Source organism: Pleurodeles waltl, chromosome 5, assembly GCF_031143425.1.
Source record: "Pleurodeles waltl isolate 20211129_DDA chromosome 5, aPleWal1.hap1.20221129, whole genome shotgun sequence".
NCBI lineage: Eukaryota > Metazoa > Chordata > Amphibia > Caudata > Salamandridae > Pleurodeles > Pleurodeles waltl.
In genome coordinates this window covers 1,464,745,698-1,464,766,969 of record NC_090444.1, presented here as the reverse complement: position 1 = coordinate 1,464,766,969, position 21,272 = coordinate 1,464,745,698, and positions in this window count along the sequence as shown.

The window sequence follows — 21,272 nt, the reverse complement described above, 5'->3', positions numbered from 1 at the left end:
GGGGCGGGTACCGGTCCAACTGCCCATCTAGGATGCAATTTAAATCCCTGGCCCAGATAATCAGTGTCCTGATACTACCCTCCAATAACTCTTGCATACGCATAAAGAATAATTTATCATCCACATTTGGTGTGTAGTATTAAGCATTATATCCTCTCTGCCGTCTAATGTCCCCTGAATTAGTACATAGCATTCCTCTATATCTGCCTCGCTGTATATGTGTCTGAAGGGTACCCCAGGTGTGAGCCAGATGGCAACCCCCCGCGCATAAGAGGAGTAAGTGGCGGAGAATAATTGTCCCCTCCTCTTCTTCCCCAACACCTGAACCTTCTCTCCCACAAGATGGGACTCCTGCAAGTAAGCTATTTGTATCTTATTGTGACGGAGGAACGAGTGCACCCTGTAACGTTTGGGGTAGCCCTTGAAACCCAAACCGTATCTTCAGCCATGACCATCTGCTATCTTTACCCAGCCTTAGAAGGCCATACCGCCCCCCTGACCAGTTGCCCTCTGGTGCCCTTCCAGCTCACTGGTGTGTGTGTGGTATGAAATCATGTATGCACTGCATAAATACAACCCCCTTTTAAAAAGAGAAGGAACAATACTGAACAATTCAAAACCCCCAACACCCCCCACCCTGGACAGGCAGTATAACAATTGAAACAACAACCACTGCTCATCCATGAAATGCCATGCTGCCAGAACCCACAGCCTGTCCCCAACCCCTCCAAAACATAGCCTACAACTTATAGTGGAGAGAGGTGTTCCCACCCCAGTAGCAGATAATGTCCCAACCGGTGGCCAAATACATCTCAGATCAGAGCGCCCATGTTGCTTCGAACCCCTCCCTCCGATATGATCAGTACCCCACCTTTTCAAAGTCTGAACAGGCAGAGAGAGAGAGAAGACAGAGAAGCACATGAGAAATGAGGTGTACACAGCACATCCAGCAAGAATACAGTCAAATGGAAATGGAAGTGCTGTTGATGTTTGCCTCCTCTGCAACAGCTGTCCCCTTCCCTGTTGGATCAAGTGTCACTTCTTGAAGCGTCAGTGCTATTGTGCCGTCTTCCTGGATCTCAAACCTGGTCGGGCTCGCCCCTCCTCCTGATGACAACCCCTGCGGTCCGGCTGTCTCTCGAAACCTCCAGTTCAAGTGGAGTGTCCCCCTGGTGGTCCCAGCCCCCTTCCTCCGTGATCTCTCTCCTTTGCGAGGTACTTTGTCCCATACCTCCAGCCATTTCCACACATCTTCCGGTGTAGAGAAAAAATGGGACTTGAGGCCAAGGATGACCTTCAGCCTGACGGGATACAGCAGCATGTATTGAATGTTCAGCGAGCGTAATTTAGCCTTGATCTCCAAAAATCCCTTCCGAGACCCCTGTACTTTATTAGTGTAATCCAGGTATATTGAGATCTTATGATTGTCAAAGTGGACAGACTCCATTTCTCTACTGGCTCGAAGGATGCAGTCTCTGTCTTTATAGTTGAGTATTCGGGCTATGATGGCTCTTTGCGGCCCAGCACTCCGGGCTGATGGGGGGCCACCAGTGCATGGTGAGCTCTTTCAATTGCAAACAATGTGGACAGTCCGATGGGCTTCAACACCTCTCAAATCCAACGCTCCACAAATGCCTCTGGGCGAACCCCTCGGCTCACTCCGGGAACCCAATGAAATAGTCATTGTTGCGAAGGAACCTGCACTCTGCATCTTCGACCCTGGCCTCGAGGGACCCGGCTCTGGAGGTGACCTTTGCCATCTGTTTCTGCAGTGTGGTAACCTCTGCCCAGAGCTCAGAGATTGAACCCTCCACAATTTGCACCCTGTCGGATACCTTCCAAAGGTCCGCCTGGAGGAGAACGATCTCAATTGCCTATTGTCACTGACTTGTTATTCCCCTCGAGGGCCTCTCTGGATCCCCGAATCGCAGCTAGCTGTTCTGCTCTTGTGGGCTCCCCGGCAGGGACATCCAACCGTGTATCTTCCCTGTGCCCAACCAGGCGTGTCTCCCGCTGCGGGGCTGGGGTGGTGTACATCTCCATCGTGTTGCTCTGCAGTGAGGCTGGTCACTTACTTGTACCCATAGGCAGGCGTCTGTTGTGGAGCACTCAGAATCCCCATTGAATCTCAACAGCCAGAGTCTGCCAACAAGATTAGTCACCCAGGGGGTGAAAGGAGCAACCCTCGCTAGCCGAATATTACTAGGTGACCACCAACTGTTTCCAGTAACTCAGATCCACACTCCCAGCCCCAGTCTAATAGAGGGGAGCCCCCTCGCCCAAGGGGGGCCAGCAGAGAACCAGGCCCTACGCACAGCTCCAGAGCCCGGTATCATCCCACTCCAGCCAGTCTCACCATGCCTCTGAGGGTCCCTCCAAGACAAGTGCACAAAGCGGGCCCCTGCACTCAAAAGCTCTGTGCACTCCTGGCCCTGTGGGTCAGCCCAGCCCCAGGATAGAGCCTCTTATCTGTTGCCAGGCCACACTGTTGGAGCCCACCTCACTGCGCACACTCCAGGCCCTCGGTATCTCCTCACCACATTTTCTTTCTCCGGGCCCAGGCTGCTCTGTGCCGCGCAGCCCAGGATACTCTGTGCGGCACAGCCCAGGCAGCATGCAGCAATATGTCCTCGGTCAGGCCCTCATGTTTGCCGACTGCCCCAGCCTCCTCGGCTGCCTTGCTCCGGCCCCTCTCCTGCACTTCCCACTCTCCTGTTCTTCTGGCAGTGGCCGGCCTGAAAAGGTCTGCCACCCGCGGCCTGGCAATCTGAGGCCCCGGTCGCCGCCTCTAAATTAGGACGTGGTACCCCCGGCGCCGCTCGTGTCCTTCAACAGTCGGGGTACAGACTCACTAGACCCCAGGACAGCTGGGGGGCCTCAGCAATCGGCATACCCATTCGTTGATCCCAGTTGGGCAGGATTATGAAGGATTTTGCTGAGGATGAGAGGAGCCTCTCAGAGGCCCATCCTAACGGCCATCATGTGTGGCTTAGCCTCCGTATGACACATTTTAATGTCTTATTTGTACCACGTCCCCTCATTCCCATAGTTGATGAAAACAGTTTTGGCACTTGGACCCTCTTTATGAGTCTCCTGTTTTTACAGTTATGCAGAGGGGATACCCACACCAAAAACCAGCAGGTGCACGTTTGGTGGAGAATTACTCACATGACGTGGGCATACTGGCCACATTTCAGCTGGGGTTTAACCATAGTCTGGTGACAATATGCTGACATTTTCTGCTTGTTACGAATTGGTGGCAGAAGTCAGTGGGAGGGCCAGTGGATTGAGGGAGGAGGGACTCATGCCACTGCTGTATAAAGCCAGAGGGAGTGATGTCTTCTCCCTCGGAATGCTGTGGTAGTCAGGTGGGGACCAGGCTATGCTCCTACTTGCTTGCCTCATCCCCGTCCTTGCAGCAGTGTTACCACGTGTGTCAGTCCAGTGAAACTGTTCTACCTGTATTGACCCTGAGCTGTATGTTCCCCAGAATTAGAGGAATACCACCAATCGTAACGAGGGACTGTTGTTCCGATGAATAAAAACAACATCTTCCAGTTGAACAAAACTGTAAACATAAATAAGCAACAAATAAGTCAGCGATACAAATATATTCTATTTTCTTAAGTGCGCCATAAAAAGCGAGCATAGCTTATTCATTGGTGATTAATTTTTCAGCATTCACATCTTTATGAACTCATTTGTATGGCTGGTGTTTGAGCTTCTCTGTTACAAGCACTGATTATCCTGTTGCTTCACCTTTATGCTCTGGCTCCACAATTTGTGTTTGTTGCATTGGATTTTGATGAAATCAGTATTTTTTAATTTAATCAGGATACTCAAAGCTCTAACATTGATGGATAATAGAATTACTTTAGTAGTGGTAAAGTCAACGAGAATGATTTTATTGTGTATTTAGATACCAACATGCGGTAGGAAATTCCTTTTACAAATTGTCATAGAAATCATTGTATTAGAATTTGATGTTTGATTTGCTGGATGACAGGCTATCAATAATCCTGGCATCAGGAGTAGAAATAAGCACTGGCAAAGCAGCTAGGCATAATAGGAAAAAAAAAACCATTAAATTAAAGCAACAATTGGTACAACAGTCATGACATTGAATGGCCAATTTTAAAGCAGATATTCGTTTTAGCATTACAATTCTAGCGACATTCATAAAATAACATTTTGTTTTTGTGAAGGTAACATGTTTTTCTACCCTACTTGCTCTTTGTTTCCAAATTCACTGAATGATTAGGGTTACAAACAATGGTGTGATGTTTAATGAAGTGCGTATAGGAAAGCAATATTACTAGGTCGAATCAACTACATGCAAACAAGCTGTGGAGGAAAACTATTGCTTTGAACAGTGGAATTATGTTTCCTCTCCAGGTTTTTTCAGAAAATCATTAGGTAATCAACATAACACACAAATGCACAGCAACAAATTGACACAATGACATGAATGCTCACACACTCATACATATTGTCAGATAATCCTATTTCAGTCGAGTACGTAGTACGTGAAACAAAATTAGGGCCATAACGTACATACTGTCTTAAAATAAATATCTGTAGGCTGCACAGTAAAATTATATTTTCTTAAAAGGCTACAACTAGCCAGCTTAGTTTAGCTTCGTAACATTTGTTCAGCTAGTGGATGCTTAAGCATGCTGCAGAGATTATTAAAGACTCACTGATGATGTGGGAGGGGTGAGTGAGGTGGCAAACACTAAAAAAGGTTATGCTACAGACAGTGTTAGCATTGGAAAAAATGACTCAATGAGCCCATAAATTAGGTGTTAAGATGTGGCATCAGTGAGGGGGGGGAGTCACGAGGGCCAGGGTGAAGAAAAGCAGTGTCTGACAGTCGAATTATACATTTTGACAACAAGGACTATTCTGAAAGAAATCTGTTCTTGTCTACCTAATTGGACACAAAAGGCTGTATTTTAAAACATCTTATGGGGTTAAGACATCTGCCAACTTCTTTGTGTGCCCAGCAAATTTCAGGAGGTAATAAAAGTAACATATCTGGTTTTAATGCACCTACCAGAGACATCTGTATTCTGTCTCGTCACAGTTCTGACACATAAGGTAGCATAGAGGGTTAATGTATCTGCCGCAAGGCACATGCTGTAACATGCAGATAACAGATTTGCATTTTATGTAGATAGGTAAAAGGATTACTAGAAAGATCCATTTGTATAATGCAGCACAGTGAGCTATCAACTGAAATCAAGGATCTGCATTCAAACTACAAAGCATGGATTTAAAAACTTGTTCTCACTATGTTTTTATTCTACAGCTGTTATGAGGGGGTCATTTGGGTAGTAGCAAAGTCTTCTTAGTCAAGACAATCATGATCTCTATGCTACATTGTAAATCCTGCCTACGTGTTTCTCCTGACCATGCACTCAGCATATATAGCCTACCGTAAGGATGATATATGACTCTTGCACCTTGTAAACCTTGTCATAACTAACATATCCTGTACATTGCTTAGCATACCTGTTTGTTTTATTGTCTCTGTGTAATGTAGGTTTGTGTAATGAAACACGCCATGACATCCTAAATAGAGATGAGTAGTGCTATAAAAGAATTAAATAAAAATACTAGTAATGAAATTGTTTGTGTAATTACACAGACGGATACATCCGACATCTCATTGCATGCATATCTCTTACATACAAGGACTGAACTCAGTGAAATACCTGCCTCCAACTTCTAGCTTCTCTTATGTACAAGGGAGCCAGCAGTGTGCCTTTGTTTCCATTCACTGAATACATTTCTAGGCCTTGAGCTCCTGATAGATCCCAGCTGGGATAATATTCAAATCAAAGATAGCAGGGTGGCCATTTAAATCAGACCTTTGTGTCGGGCCTAGCTTGAACTGAAAATAAAAAAGTTCCCTTTCCAATCTACAAGTTGCTGCTTGCAACAGACAGCAGACAATATGGTTATGCTGCTTGATGTGTCCCAGTGTCATCAAATCATAGCAGGACATATTCACCGTATTTCACTAGGCCTAATCCGGGTCCTGGCTCTGACTCAATAATACCCGCTGAGTTCAGGATTCTGCCGGAGTCCCCTCATTTACTGCACTGGCAGCCGGGCATGCCCTGTTCGTTTTCAAGCTAGATCAAAGAATAACTTGAGAATCGAGCCATAGACAAGTGTAAAGGAATGAGGGATGGGACTTATATTTCAGACAGAAACAAAAGACAAGTAACAGATAGAAATAAAGGATAACCCGAGATCACCTGCTCATGGGGTGATACCTTATATAATCAAAGGATTAAGCAGCATAACCTGCACAAAGGGCATTTTCTTAGACCAACAGTTTGTCTAGTGTGCTCAACTGTAGCGTTGTCCTTAAAACTGCTATTTTTCTTTAAACAATATTTAATTTTTAAATTAACACAATTTTGTAATAATATTTGTTAACAGTTCATGTTTCATAATAGGCAGTATGGCCCTTTTTTTCTTTAAATATATATGGGTCAATTGTTTATTACTGTAAAAGAAGCAAATGTAGTTGCTCATTTACTATTTACTTTTGTGTTAAACGGTATATCTGTCAAAGCTTTTGTTAAAGTGAGTGAAGAAAAGCCTTTTTGGACGACACTCACTTGGATCATAAACCCAGCAAGGTGAGCGGCCTTTACTATGCAGGTGGAGCCACGCATAGCGTAGCCACACAAGCGTTACCATGCTTGACTGAACCACACATGTGCCAGAACCCCACAAATGCGTGGTTAAGGCACAGTGAATATGCATGGTTCAGGCACTCAGTGGAACAGTGGGGAGAGGAACACAGTAACTGGGTAAGTGGGCCTGGGGCGGGTTGGGTAGTAGGGGGTATTTTAAGGACAAGTTGGAGTCGGACGGCTTGTTGGAAGGGACAGTTTTGGGGATTTGGGGTTGTTTTATATTCAGGGGGTTGGAGACAGTGATCAGGGTGGGGGTAGTTTTTTAAGTCAGGGAGGGTTGGAGGGTGAGGGCTGAGGGCATGGGCAGTTTTTGGGGGCAGTTTTAGGGATCAGGGCGGGTGGGCACACAGCGGGAACAGCAGGGAGAGGGATGCAGCGGCCAGGTAAGTGGGGCTGGGGAGGGTTGGGCGGTAGAGGGGGCTATTTTTAAGGACTGGGTGGGGTCAGAGGGCTCAGGGGAGGAGCAGTTTTGGGGGGGTTGGTGTTGTTTTATTTTCAGGGGATTGGCATTATGGCTCAGAGTGGCGGAAGGAGGGGGTATTTTTTATCACAGGATGGGGTTAGAGGGCTGAGGTTAGGGAAGGGGCACTTTTAGGGTGCAGAGCGGATGGGGAATGTCCGGGTAATTTCGTTTTTAGCAGTTGGGGAAGGTTTTAGGGCTCAGGGACGGTCTGGGACCAGGTTTTGGGTGGTGAAGTTTTTCAGGGTCGGGGAATGTTTTAGGTGTCAAGGCGGTTGGGGGTGGTGGGGTAATTTAGTTTTTAGTGTGGGGGAAAGTTTTAGGCCTCAGGGTGGGTGGGAGGTATGAGGTAGTTGTTTTTTTTTTTAACTAACATGGCCCAGGGTTTTTTTGGGGTGTCGGGGTAGATTTTTTTGCAGGGGCAGGGCTTTAGGGCTTAGGGTGGGGAGGGGCTTGGGTTTAGGTTCTGGGGGTGGAGGATTTTAGGGGTGGGTGTAGGTTTGAACCTCAGGGTAGTCTTTTATGTTAAGGTGGGGTTGTATGACAGAACCACGCTTGTGTTCAACAACATATACCTTTACTAGGCATGCTTTTAAAATGAAATTCATGGTGAATGTGTGCGTGGTAAATGCATGTGTGGTAAAGATGCGGTTTTGTTTCCATCCACTTGGTTAAGCCATGCGTGGTTCAGTTATGCTTGGTTCTGTCATACAACCACCCACCACAGTTTTCACATCCAACTTGTAGAGAGACATGGAAAAGTATCCGTGCCCTACTAGTTCAATCTTCAGAAAAGAAGAAAAGCACTTGTCCCCAGCTTGAGCCATCTTGCCCCTCATGCTAAAGGACTACCAATTTATAGTTGTAAATAGCAAAAAAGAAACAAAATCCTTTTGAATTTATTTTTGACACTATCCACAACTATTCAGTAGTGGAAATTGTAATATGGTGCTTTATTTTCACAACATTAAAATTGAAATAATTGTCTTTCGGTGTAACTCGAGCAAATAGGTTTCCTTTGTTGCAAAGGTTTGGGCCCTATTGTATTTTGTTGTATATTTACTAGAACTGAAATAGCACTATAAAAGTACTACAAAATGCTATTCAGAATTCTATACATGTAAATCTGCACTCCCAATTCTGCCTCTCCTATGCTCACACATTTCAGTTTACTACTTAGTGATAAGCGTGGGAGGGACAAGGGGAAGTAGCTGAAAAGTGTGGCATTCCTACTACAAAAATGATGGGTTTTAGAGAAGAGTAAGGAGGGGCTGAGGGAGAGTTAAGGAGGGGATTACAGAAGGACAGGTCCCCAACTACAAAAGAGTGGATCCATTGCTATTCACAGATTGCACTTCTACAGTTACTATAGCCATCAAGGATCACCTAAGTATTAAAATTTGTAAGTTTCCCTTAAACATCCAAGGTCGAGACATGTGGACCCCCAGAGGGTAGAAGAGGCTCTTCAGGATGTTCTCGTATGAACCTGCAGTGCCTCCAAAGCTCCTCAGATCAGACACCAGTTACGGACAGACATTCTTAGCAGCCACAAGTAAAATAGCGCATCATCAGTATAGAGGGAAACCAGGTGAGAGACTTCCCCTATAGCGATACCCCATTCCTCCATTTCCTACTAGAGCTGAGTTGCTACTGGGTCAAAAGCAAGAGCAAACAATAATGAGGAGAGGGAGCATCCCTAATGAGTTCCCCTCTTACCCTCTAACTGTTCAAGATTAATCTACTGATCTACACCATGGTGGTGGACTATGTCTGCAAGAGACCGACCAAAACCTATATGACAAAGAACCTCCTGCAAGTGTGCCCAGTTGAGGGTATCAACATCCTTTTCCTGGTCTACTGCCACCAAAGCCATGTCCTCATTTACATCCTCCACAGTGCTAAGTATATGTGTCAAACACCATATGTTCATGGCCTTCTTACAGCTCAGGACAAAACCAAATTGGTCTTTGTGTACCAGGCCCCCAATTACCTAGCTCAGTCTAATGGCCAAAGCCTTACAGAGGAGTTTCATGTCCAAATAATGATGTTTGTTGGGCCGTAAGAGGAGGGGTACATGGAGTCTCCCCTCAGGTTTTAATATCATACAAATTACCCCTTCCCACGTAAAGGGGCAGAACCTCACAGTGCAGCACTGCCCAGATAGTCTTCAACAGTTTTTCTGTGACCTGAAGGAGAAGGTCTGATACAACTCTGCAGCGAACCCATCACTTTCAGGTGTTTTGATTTTGGCAGCAGTTGCAATTCCTCTATCAGATCTTCAAGCGTGAGTTCCCTCTCTGGTTTCTCCCTGTGGAGGTCACGAGCCTCTGGAAAACAATGGTGTCAAAATAACGTGTGTGGGATACCTGCCCCCCAACCATATCAACTACAAGTGTTCTGACAATATTCTATATATAGGCACCTGCATTGTGGCCTGTGTATCATGACATTCCCTAGCATCATGAAGAAGTATGACTTCCCAGCATAGCGTACGTGTAGTTTGGCTGGAAAAAATTAGGGTTTAGGCTGGGTATGTGTTTTTGAGAGGCACATGTATTTTTAGGGTTTAGGTTGGGAATGGGTTTTTGGATTTCTGACTGCGCAACTGGTTACTGATTTGGATTTATGAGGAACACAGATATGTCCAGCAGTCTGGTAACACGCCAGTATTTATTACCTTTCTGCCCATGACTTGAATCCCAATCAGTAACGTGTGACAGTCTACATTTCCTGTTTTGTACCAAACCTGCCTGCCATGCAATATGTGGAGATAACACAAAACCTGCTAAACTATTGGAGGAATCTATTTTAAGTATTTGCAATTACTGAAGGATCAATGCCTATCTTATCACACAGTGTGCAGCAAACTTGGTGGACCGGAGGTGCATGCATAAGTATAGGAGCTTGCACACTGAATGAGTTGACGGCTGTTCATCTGGAGTTGGAGGACACTGATTGTTTGGAAGTCTCCCCAGGTAGCTTATTGTGGAGGCATAAAATCGCATGCATGTGTGAATGATCTCACTGGAATATGTGAATGTGGCATGAAGGCTAAGTGCTTGGGTTTCACAAGAGTGCCAGTCTAAGGGGCATGGTCTCATGTTCATTGTGAATAATGTAACATTATATATTGATGCAGCATTGCTATGTGTGAACATACTTTGAACATTACAGGGTGTTATTTTTGATGGGTTTAACCTCATTGGTTATACAGACAAAACTAATGGAATCCAGAGTGACCAAAAGGGCTTTAGAAGCAGAAACCCTGTTTTCGGCCAATCAAATACAGATGCCAGTGAGCACAACAACCAGTATAGACAAAAATGAACCAACTCTACAAATGCTATTCTCTCAACTTGAAAAACTGAATCGGAAAGAAATAGCAAAAAGCTGAGAAATAATAACACTTGAGAAATATATTCAAGTGATAAGAGTTCCTAGAGGTCTGTGTATCTTCACTATGCTCAATTATCCCAACATCAGACCAAAGATGTTAGTAGAATGGGGTGAGAACAATATGACATGCTCAATATGATGCTCATACCTATAAAATATGCCAAGATGTATGTGGAGAAACTAAAGAAATTGGTAAAAGAAATGGAAGGTAAAATATCAGAACTGACTGACAGGGAGGAGGAAAAGAAACTAAGGGAAAAGATGGAGAGCAGGCTGGATAAGCATGAGGTGGAGTTTGAAACCCACAAGCAAAGAAATTGTAAAACAGATAAACTTGATTGCAAGAATGGTAAGGTGTCTACTTTAGCCAAAAAGTTAGAAGCAATAGAACAGCAGTACAAATCTGAACCAAAGATGGAATTACCAGCAGCACCAGAAGGTATTAGTGATTCAGATACAAATCGCAGTGAAGGAGAGGCCACATCTACAACTAGGACGAAAACAACCCTCTTAGAAGAGATGCAACTCATGTAATTAGATCAACAAACATCAAAAGGGGAAAGGCCGAGGACACAATCAAGCCAGATGCCCTCAAACACAAAAACAATAAGCCACAGAAAGACCAGAAGAGGACATGGGAAACAGAAGCTATCCTCTCAGAAACAGACAAAGAAAATTAATGGAACCAGGAAAACAGAGGAGAAATTAGTGGTCAATCTGTCAGACTACCAATTATCACAGGAAGAATGTGTGGTACTCAATAAAGGCCTATCTTTCTGCCTGAACAACATTTAGATTTAGTAGTGACTAAAATAGACACTTACAAGTTCATAAGAAAGTTCAAACTTGCCAAGCTTTTAGCCAAACAGGAAGAGATACAGGCTCCAAGGCCACATGCCGACACAGGGCTGACTATTGACTAGAAATCAGATGTGGAAACTATGTTTGATCTGATGTATGATCAGGAGGACGAAGATGCTACAGCTTCACTGATATTACAATATCTTGATACTCCAAATCACTTCAAACCAATGTTCAGGTTCTGCCCCAGCTTTGCACCCAGCAATAAGATTGACTTGTTCCATGAACTCATAACCAATGATTTGGAGGAACTAACTAATAGACATAAACCACATAAGAAAGAAAATCTTAAACTGGATGAAAGAAGGGCCCCGCAACAACTCAGTGTCAATAAGTTTATAATCCTGGAACCAGCGGATAAGAGGGCAACAGATTGAAGCAATGTTATGAAGAGAAATTAATCAATAAGGATGAATATCAGTACATGCTGGCCAGCAGTCTAGTTATCCCAACTATATATATTTTGCCCCAAAATCATTAAAACATTAATTAATCTGCCTGGAAGACCCATTGTATTTGGCTGTGAAGCAATCTATGAAAATGTTTCCCATTACGTAGGCCTCTACATGGCCCCAGTAGTGACCACACTAACGTCTGACATCAAAGATACTGGGAACTTTCTCAGAAGGGTGTTTGTTATTGATTGGCAAGAGAACTATCACCTTGTCACCATTGATGTTGTATCTCTGTATAGTTCCGTCCATCATTAAATCAACCTTCCTTCTGTAACGTACTTCTTGAGACAAAGAAATATCAGATGCCAGGAATTCAGCAATGTTGCTGGGGATGATTAAACTATGCTTAAAGAACAACATCTTCTTGTTCAACCATCAGTTATACCATCAAACACACGGAACTGCAATGGGAGTATCCTTCTCTCCCAGCTATGCTAATTGACCATGGGCTGGTAGGAGAGGAAATTGCCTGGCAAGATGATCCTGAGGAATATCTATCCAAAATTGTTATACGGTTAAGATATATTGACAACCCATTCCTAATATGGAATGGAACAGCGGAAAAGTTCATAAGATACTTTGACCTCCTGAATAGTAATGACTATAGCTTGAGATTTACATACTATTTTGACTTCTTAGACATCAGAGTACATATCGAAAACAACAGATTGGAAACTACAGAGTACAGAAAGTCAACCTCAATCAATCAGAGGAGCCAGATCTTGAGGTTCTTCCGGAGATGGTGAGTGACGGGCTTTGTCGGAGGTGCAGAGGGAGGTTGTTCTGGCTCTTTTCTGCAGTGTAGGTGAAAGATCTTCCCCCGGCAGTGGTTTTGCAGATGCGAGGGACGGTGGCCTAAAAAATAGTGTGTTACATGGTGCAAGTTTCCATCCAAATCCCCTACTCAAAAGCATCCCATTTTGGGAATTTTTGTGAACCAGACGTAATTGCTCAAATGATAAGGAGATGTAGGTCCAGTTTGAGGATAGCAGAAACATATTTGAATGGAGGGGTTATCCAAGATCTCACATTGAAGCAGGAGCAAGAAGACAAAATATTAAAAATTGTGAAAGTGGATACACTGAAGAAAGGAAATCTATGCCTAATTCTCACTTACAGCAAAGAAAGCAAAGAAATTGTGAGAATCTTCAATAAACATTGGAATATGTCCATGAGTGATGCAGATGTAGCACACATATTGGGCCCCAGACCACAAGTAACATACAAAAGAATACACTCCCTCAAAGACAAACTTGTAAAAAGCCATTTCACAGCATAGCCACCCCTAAACTGGCTGGAAAAAGGTGGAAAAGGCTTTGTAAAATGCAGTACCTGCAAAGCATTTGCAGTGGGAAAAAACGTTAAACGTTCATGATCATCAAGACAAGGAAATCCATATCCAACAAATGAATACATTCAGGCCCTCATTATGACCAGCCGCCTGCCAAGATCTGACCGCCGGGCAGCCGCCAATGCGGCCGCACTCCCACCGCGGCAATCAGGAGATCCCCGCTGGGCCGGTGGGCAGAAACCTGGTTTCCGCCCGCCTACCCAGCGGGGATCTCGCCCGCAACACAGGAGCCGGCTCCAAATGGAGCCGGCAGTGTTGCGGCCGTGCTATGGGTGCAGTTGCACCCGTCGCGCTTTTCACTGTCTGCATAGCAGACAGTGAAAAGCTGTGCGGGGCCCTGTCAGGGGGCCCCTGCAGTGGCATGGGCAGTGCAGGGGCCCCCAGGGGCCCCGCGACTCCCTGTACCGCCAGACTTTTCCTGGTGGTTCAATCCGCCAGGAAAAGGCTGGCAGTAGGGGGACTCGTAATCCCCTGGGCAGCGCTGGGCAGAGCCGGGGCCATTGTGGCGGGAAACCGCCAGCCCCGGCGGTGTGACCGCGGCATTTCCGCCGCGGTCGTAATGACCTGGGAAGCACTGCCAGCCTGTTGGCGGTGCTTCCGTCATTACAGCCCTGGCGGTCTTGGACCACCAGGGTTGTAATGACCCCCTCAGTAGCCAATTTGTTGTGTACATATTGGAGTGTGAATGTGGACTGTGTTATGTGGGTAGCACGATTTGTCCCTTAAAAAAAAGAATTATGGAACATATCAGAGCAATACAACATCAGGATCAGAGCTATGCAATTGCCAAACAATATGCAATTATGCATGTAAGTGAATGGAGAACAATGAAACGTTTTGGCATAGCTCATGTTCTGAAAAGTGAAAGGGGAGGAGATAGCACTTTGAAACTCCGGCAACTGGAGAGAAGATTCATTATAGGTTACGGACAAAGATGCTGTTTGGTCTGAATGCAGACAAGGAACTTCATGTGCATTTATGAAAGTTTAAAATGCTCCCCTTCTTTGCCTGTATGATATGTGTGTTTTCCTCCTCAAAAAATGTTTTACTAGGTGTAACTGTACTATGGGCACTTAGTCCTATATTTTAACTCCTGGTCACAAGACTGCCCTGAATATATGATTGAGAGCAAGGGGGTGCAGAAACTATGTGCACAGTATAAGCATCCAGAAGGAGGATTAGGCCAGGATAGGACCACAGAAACTCTGTGCCTTGCCTTACTAGACTGTGCCAGTTAAAAGGAAGATGAAATATAGGCTGTGAGAATTACTGTACATTGCCCCCAATATACACATTTATGAGTATAATTTGGAGTTACAAAAATTGGTGTTGCCATAATTTTTTGTTACTTATTTTTAAATACCAGCATGCACACAATTAATGTTGTTTCACTACATGGTCCCTAATGCCTCATAATGGACAGGAAGGACATCTGTATAAAAAGTGGAATTGAGGTAGGATTCACTAGCCATGAGCAAGGGTTGAAATGCGTTGGTGACTGCCCTAAAAATGTAATAAAGGCATATTACAAGCAGTTTTAGGAGTGATGTGTTTTTGTTTGTATACCATGCAGGCAGGATCGGTCTTCCTCCCATGTCTGCACCAGCAGAAGAGTGTGCCTTTGAAGTGAATTGACCACTTTGCTTTGGAAAAAAAACATATATATATATATACATATATGTAGATATATGTATATATATATATATATATATATATATATATATATACATACATACATACATATATATTTATACATATATATATTTATGTACACACACACATATATATATAGATACATATAAACATATATATATACATACACACATATATACGTATATATATATTTAAATAAATTCACGGGGTTTTGCACGTATGACGAGCGTTACCATACGCTGTGGCAAACCATACAACTTAGGATTTCCTGTTCCTTTATTTAGGACGGATATAAAATACAGGGGCATTTGAACCCCGCCGTTTTTTGGCGACATATTTCAACCCCCATACGGCGATTTTCCTAATCTGGACACAGGTTAATACGTTGTGCCATCCCAAGGGGAATAGTATTTATGGTCAGCACCTTTCCTCTACCATGTTTTCTGAGCCTTGAAAAAGTCCAATAGGACGAAACACGTGTTGGCTGTTTTCTGTTGTTTTCATATATGGACTTATTTACTTCTTGAACCATTATATCAGGCCTTGCTTGCAAAAGAATAAATCTTCTCCGACAACTGGACTTCTATGGACTTTTTATTGACTCGTTGAGTGCCCTGGTTGTTGCTTTCTCCTTTGCATATATATATATATATATATATATATATATATATATATATAAAACAGCACTTCCTCAGTGAAGACGCACACTCAGGAATTCGCAAACTAGTAGTATTTATTAACACAACGCGTTTCGACAGTCAAGCAGCCTTGTTCACATGTATAGCTCAACCAATGTGGACCAAATTTAAATACACACCAAGTGCAAACATAGAAACAGGACTACACTTGTTATAGAAACAGGACTACACTTTTTTTGGTATTTTGATATTATAGTATTTTAGTGATATAGGGGCATTTTTATACTCTGTTTGCACCGAATTAGTGTCATTTTTTTTTACTCTAATTCGGTGCAAATCTAACTTCATATATTTATACTTTGGTGCTAGACCCCTCTAGCACCAAATTTATGGAGTTAAAGTCATTTTTTGAAAGTGGAGACCTACTTTGCCTTAATGAGATGCAAGGTAGGCGTTCCCATGTAAAAATGACTCTATGGCCTTAATGCCATATTTAGGGGCATATTTATGCTCTGCGGCATATTTATTCTCTGTTTGCACCGAATTAGCGTAATTGTTTTTTTACTCTAATTCGGTGCAAATCTAACTCCATATTTATACTTTGGTGCTAGACCCATCCAGCACCAAGGCCCTGATTGAAACTTTTTTTGCACCGCATTAACGTCATTTTATGAAGCAAAAGTGGCGCGAACTTACAAAATATTGGCCCTTATTTATACTTTTTGCTGCAAAACTGCACTAACTCAGTTTTGCCCCAAAAAGTTTAGCACCGGCTTGCACCATTTCTGTGCACCAGCCGGGCACCATATTTATGGAATGGTGCAAGCCGGTGCAAAGGGTAGGCTAGAGTTTTAAAAAATGACTTTAGTCGGGTGGGGCTGGCAGTATAGAAGAAGAGGGTTTAGCACCAAAAAATGGCTTTAGGCAGGTTAGAGTAAAAAAAAATGACTCTAATCAGATTAGGGCCATTTTATGGTGCTAAACCTACCATGCCACATGACTCCTGCCTTAGAAAAGGCAGGAGTCATGCCCACCACCCCAATGGCCAGCACAGAGGACAGGGGTCCCCTGGGCATGGCCATTGCACCCTGTGCCATGTATGGGGCCCATTTTAGGGCCCCCTATGGCACTTTCAAAAATAAAATGCACTTACCTGTACTTACCTGGGATGGGGTCCCCCATCCTTGCAGTCCCTCTAGTGTGGGTGGGGGTGCCCCTAGGGCCTAGGGAGGGCACCTCTGGGCTTATTCCATGGTGTTCCACCATGGAAATAGGGCCACAGGTCCCCTAAGACCTGCCCTTACCCAGGTCTTAAAAAATGGGGCAAAGCAAGCTTTGCCCCATTTTTTGACCCCTCCTCCCTCCCTTGCACCATTTTTACATGGGAGTATAAATATGGTGTTAAGGCCATGGAGTAATTTTTTTGCACAGGAACGCCTACCTTGCATCTCATTAAGGCAAGGTAGGTTTGCACTTCCAAAAAATGACTTTAACTCCATACATTTGGCGCTAGACGGGTCTAGCACCAAAGTATAAATATGGAGTTAGTTTTGAACTGAATTAGAGTAAAAATAAATGACGCTAAATCAGTGCAAACAGAGTATAAATATGCCCCTTAGCGTCAAAAAATGATGCTAATCTGGTCAGAATCATTTATTTTGACTCAAAACTGCCTAACGTCATTTTTTTTTAAGCTAGCCTACCCTTTGCACCGGCTTGCACCATTCCATAAATATGGTGCCCAGCTGGTGCTAAAAAATGGTGCAAGCCGGTGCAAAACTTTTTGGGGCAAAACTGCCTTAGTGCAGTTTTGCACCAAAAAGTATAAATAAGGCCCATAGTTCTTCTTTTTCGTATATTTGGATTTGTACTGAAGTCACCAATATGGATCATGACATCGATAATGAGAGAAAAATGGCTGCCCAGTCACTATTTGCTAAGACTGCTATGAGAGGAAAATTATTTGGGAATGATATGGGATGTAATAGTGACTTGAATACATTACTGCATAAGTTAGAAAAATTGTGCAAACAGGAAATGTCTAAATGGTGGGAAGCCACGTCGTTACAGAATTATATTGATCAAGGTATGGTCCCGAGAGGACTAAGAATCTTTATTACGCCGGTATATGAGTCACCCAATCCTGAAATGTTGACAAAATGGGCGGATAATTCGGCAATTAGTTTCAAACATATGCTTGAAATTTTGGTAAAATATGCATGGCGCGATACAGAAACTTTGTTAACAGATATTAGGAAAATAAAAGAGGACTTTGCCAGTAGAAAAATACATTATTTCTCACTTCCTGGAAACTATGAAAGTAAAATTTAAGAAATATGAAGAGGATATAAAGATCAAAAAACAACAAAAACTTCATAGAAATATAGGAGACTATGAAAGCGGAAGGATCCTAACATTTAGTAGGAAATATAATCATCTGTATAAATCTGGTTCTAATTTCTCTACGCCTGTGGTTCAGCCCTCAACTTCTGAAAGTGAACTTGACAGTGTTCGGGAATTTGACTCTCAGAGTTCAAGAGATAGTGAAGTTTCTAGTGTCGAAATTATCAACAAACCAGCCACTATTTTAGACGAATATCGCCTGTTACGACGTGGCAGGCAAGTACCATACAAACAGAAAGGAGAGGGACAGAACTACAGAGGCAGACCAACAGGCCGAAGAGGAAGACGAGCCGGATTCAGAAGAGGAGAGAGAGAATTAGAAACCGCAGTAAGAAGGGATCAAAACTTGGAGCAAGTTGTAAAAATAACAGGCGGCTCCAATGTATCGATATAATGGATACTGAAATGGTAAATAAGACAATTGTCAATCTATCAGATCACCAGTTAACTGAGGATGATAACAAAACATTATGTTTAGGTCTCTCCTTCTGTCCTACTGCACGATTTAATTATGCCGAAACTCGTATTGATCTGTTTAAGTTTATTAGAAAATTGAAACTAAAAAAATGGTTCAAATTGAAAAGGAATGCTGGTAACAGTTTTTAATCATCTATGAGTCATGATAGTGATGAACATGGCTTATCTATCAGTGATGTTGACACCTTGCTAAGCCTTCATGAGTTAGAACAGGAACAGAGCATACAGAGTAAAGAAAATAATTTATACCAGACTTTGGACAAATTGGGTGTTGTATATGATCGTGCAATTTCGTCCGGCTTCAAACCTAAGTCGACATTTTTTCCAAATATGAATCATGACAGTATTGATACCTTCTATGATATGGCAGTTCAGGGTTTGACACATTTTCGACATCGAACATGGTTTAAACCTAGATGTAACAACAATATGACATACAACCAGAGTGAAACCATTGGACGATTAGCAGAAGATGGTGATACTATGATTTGTCCAGCTGATAATGGAGGAAATATAGTACTTTGGAAGCGACAGAGATACATCTATGAGGTCATGCGACAATTGAGTAATATACAATATTATAAAGTCGTGACCAAAGAAGTATATACTAACAGTATTATAGGAATATGGCATCTTTTAGCAGAATGGAAGATACAGGCCTTATATTATGGGAAGAATAGTGCTTCCTGAAAAAGGACTTTCCTAAGTTACCTTTATTTTATATTCTCCCTAAAATACATAAAGACATAGTTAATCCTCCGGGAAGACCAATAGTATCCTTATGCGGTAATGCATTGGAAAATGTATCCAAATATGTGGACTTTTTTCGTAGGGATTTTGTCATGAGTCTACCCTCTTATGTTCAGGATGTTCAGGATACTAAGGATTTTTTAGACAAATTGGAAGGCATTATTTGAGAAGATGACTTTTTACTCATATCCCTAGATGTAAATTCCTTATATACCATCATTGATCATGAGAAGGGCATAAAAGCGTGCAGACATTTCTTACATACAAGATCTTTAAGATACAATGCACATACTGATATGATCCTTGAAATGATAACATATTGCTTAACTAACAATATTTCCTTACTTGATGGTCAGTTATATAAATAAGTCCTGGGGACCGCAATGGGAACTTGTTTTGCTCCTATTTTTGCTTGCCTGTTCTTGGGCCTGTGGCAAGAAGACATTTTCAAAGATGAAGACAAATATTCGGAGATCAATCAGGTCACACTGTGGCTCAGATATATTGATGACTTGTTTATAATTTGGAAAGGTTCTGAGAATGAGGCTATACAGTTTATTAAGAAACTTAATGACAATGATTATAATATTAGATTAACATATAATATTAGTCATTCTTCTATTGAATTTTTGGACACTAAAGTTAAGATCAAAGATAAGATGATTCATACTGAACTTTTTTGGAAAACTACAGCAGGAAATAGTTTATTGCATGCCACGAGTGGACATCCCGATAAACTCAAATGGAGTATCCCGTATGGGGAACTATTGAGGGCCAAACAAATAAGTAACACGGATGAGGCATTTGAAAGTGAACAGAAAGATATGGTTATCAGGTTCAGGCAAAGAGGCTACCCGGATTGGGTAATCAAAAAGGCTACAGAAAAAATTAAAAAGGTTGAAAGAATCCAGACTCTTTTTGATAATATGGTTAAAGTGGTAAATGAGAGTAATGATGATATCATATTGATCCTAACCTATAATGAGGATACTACTCAGATTAAGAAGATTATTTCTAAACAATGGAATATTTTGAAGAGTGATCCAATTATTGGTAAAGAAATTCAGAAATGGCCTTTGATTACTTATAGAAGAGGACATAATCTTCATGATATGTTGAGATCAAATGATGTCTCTTCTATTTCTCGTGTGAAGGAACATAATTTACAAGGATTCTTTCCCTGCGGTCATTGTAAAGCCTGTCAAAATAGTGTGGGAAGAAAGGAGTATCCCATAAAAAAAACAGGGACGAATAGACAAATTAAGCAGTTTCTAACATGCAGTACTCCATTTACCATTTATATACTGGAATGTCCCTGTCATTTGTGGTACATAGGAAGTACAAAACAGGCAGTGAGAAAACGTATTCTTGCTATTAAATCAAAAGATCCACACTATCCAGTAGCCAGACATTTTCAGGACTTTCATAATTCTGATGTTACCTTATTATCTTATTTTGGCATTGAACATGTGCCATTACACCATAGAGGCGGTAACAGAGAGTTGATTTTACGTACAAAAGAATCCAAATATATTTTAGATTTGGAAACTAAGACACCGGGAGGATTGAATATTGGTGAGGAGCTTAATACTCACTTATTTGATGATTAATTTGATGAATTGGTTAAGATAGAAGGGACTATAGCTTTCAGTATATTCAGTGGTACTGTTAGATTCTTTTCAGCAATGCTTTTTTTTATCATTGTTTATATTTTAATGTATTTATTTTAATTATGTCTTTTCAGAATGGAGGGGTCCGGATGGATTCCTGATTCCAGATCACATTTGTGCTTGGGTCTCCACAGGGTGTTAAGGATATGAGCAACATAGAAACAGTGTTGATTGTGTTTGGGTACTATGAATTGGAATGGAAAAGTGGTTTCTATTTCTTCATGATAAGAGAATATTAGTGATATTGTTGAGGAATTCAGGTATGGATTTAGAGAATATATAATATGGGAATTGGAATGTTTTAAGTAGGAGAAATGAAATTTAGATAGTGGTCTCTGTTTATATACATGTAAAAAAGAATATACAAAATATTTAATTTGTTTTACAGAAAATATATATGAGCCGTATTTATATTTATATTTATAGCTACAGCGGGTTATTT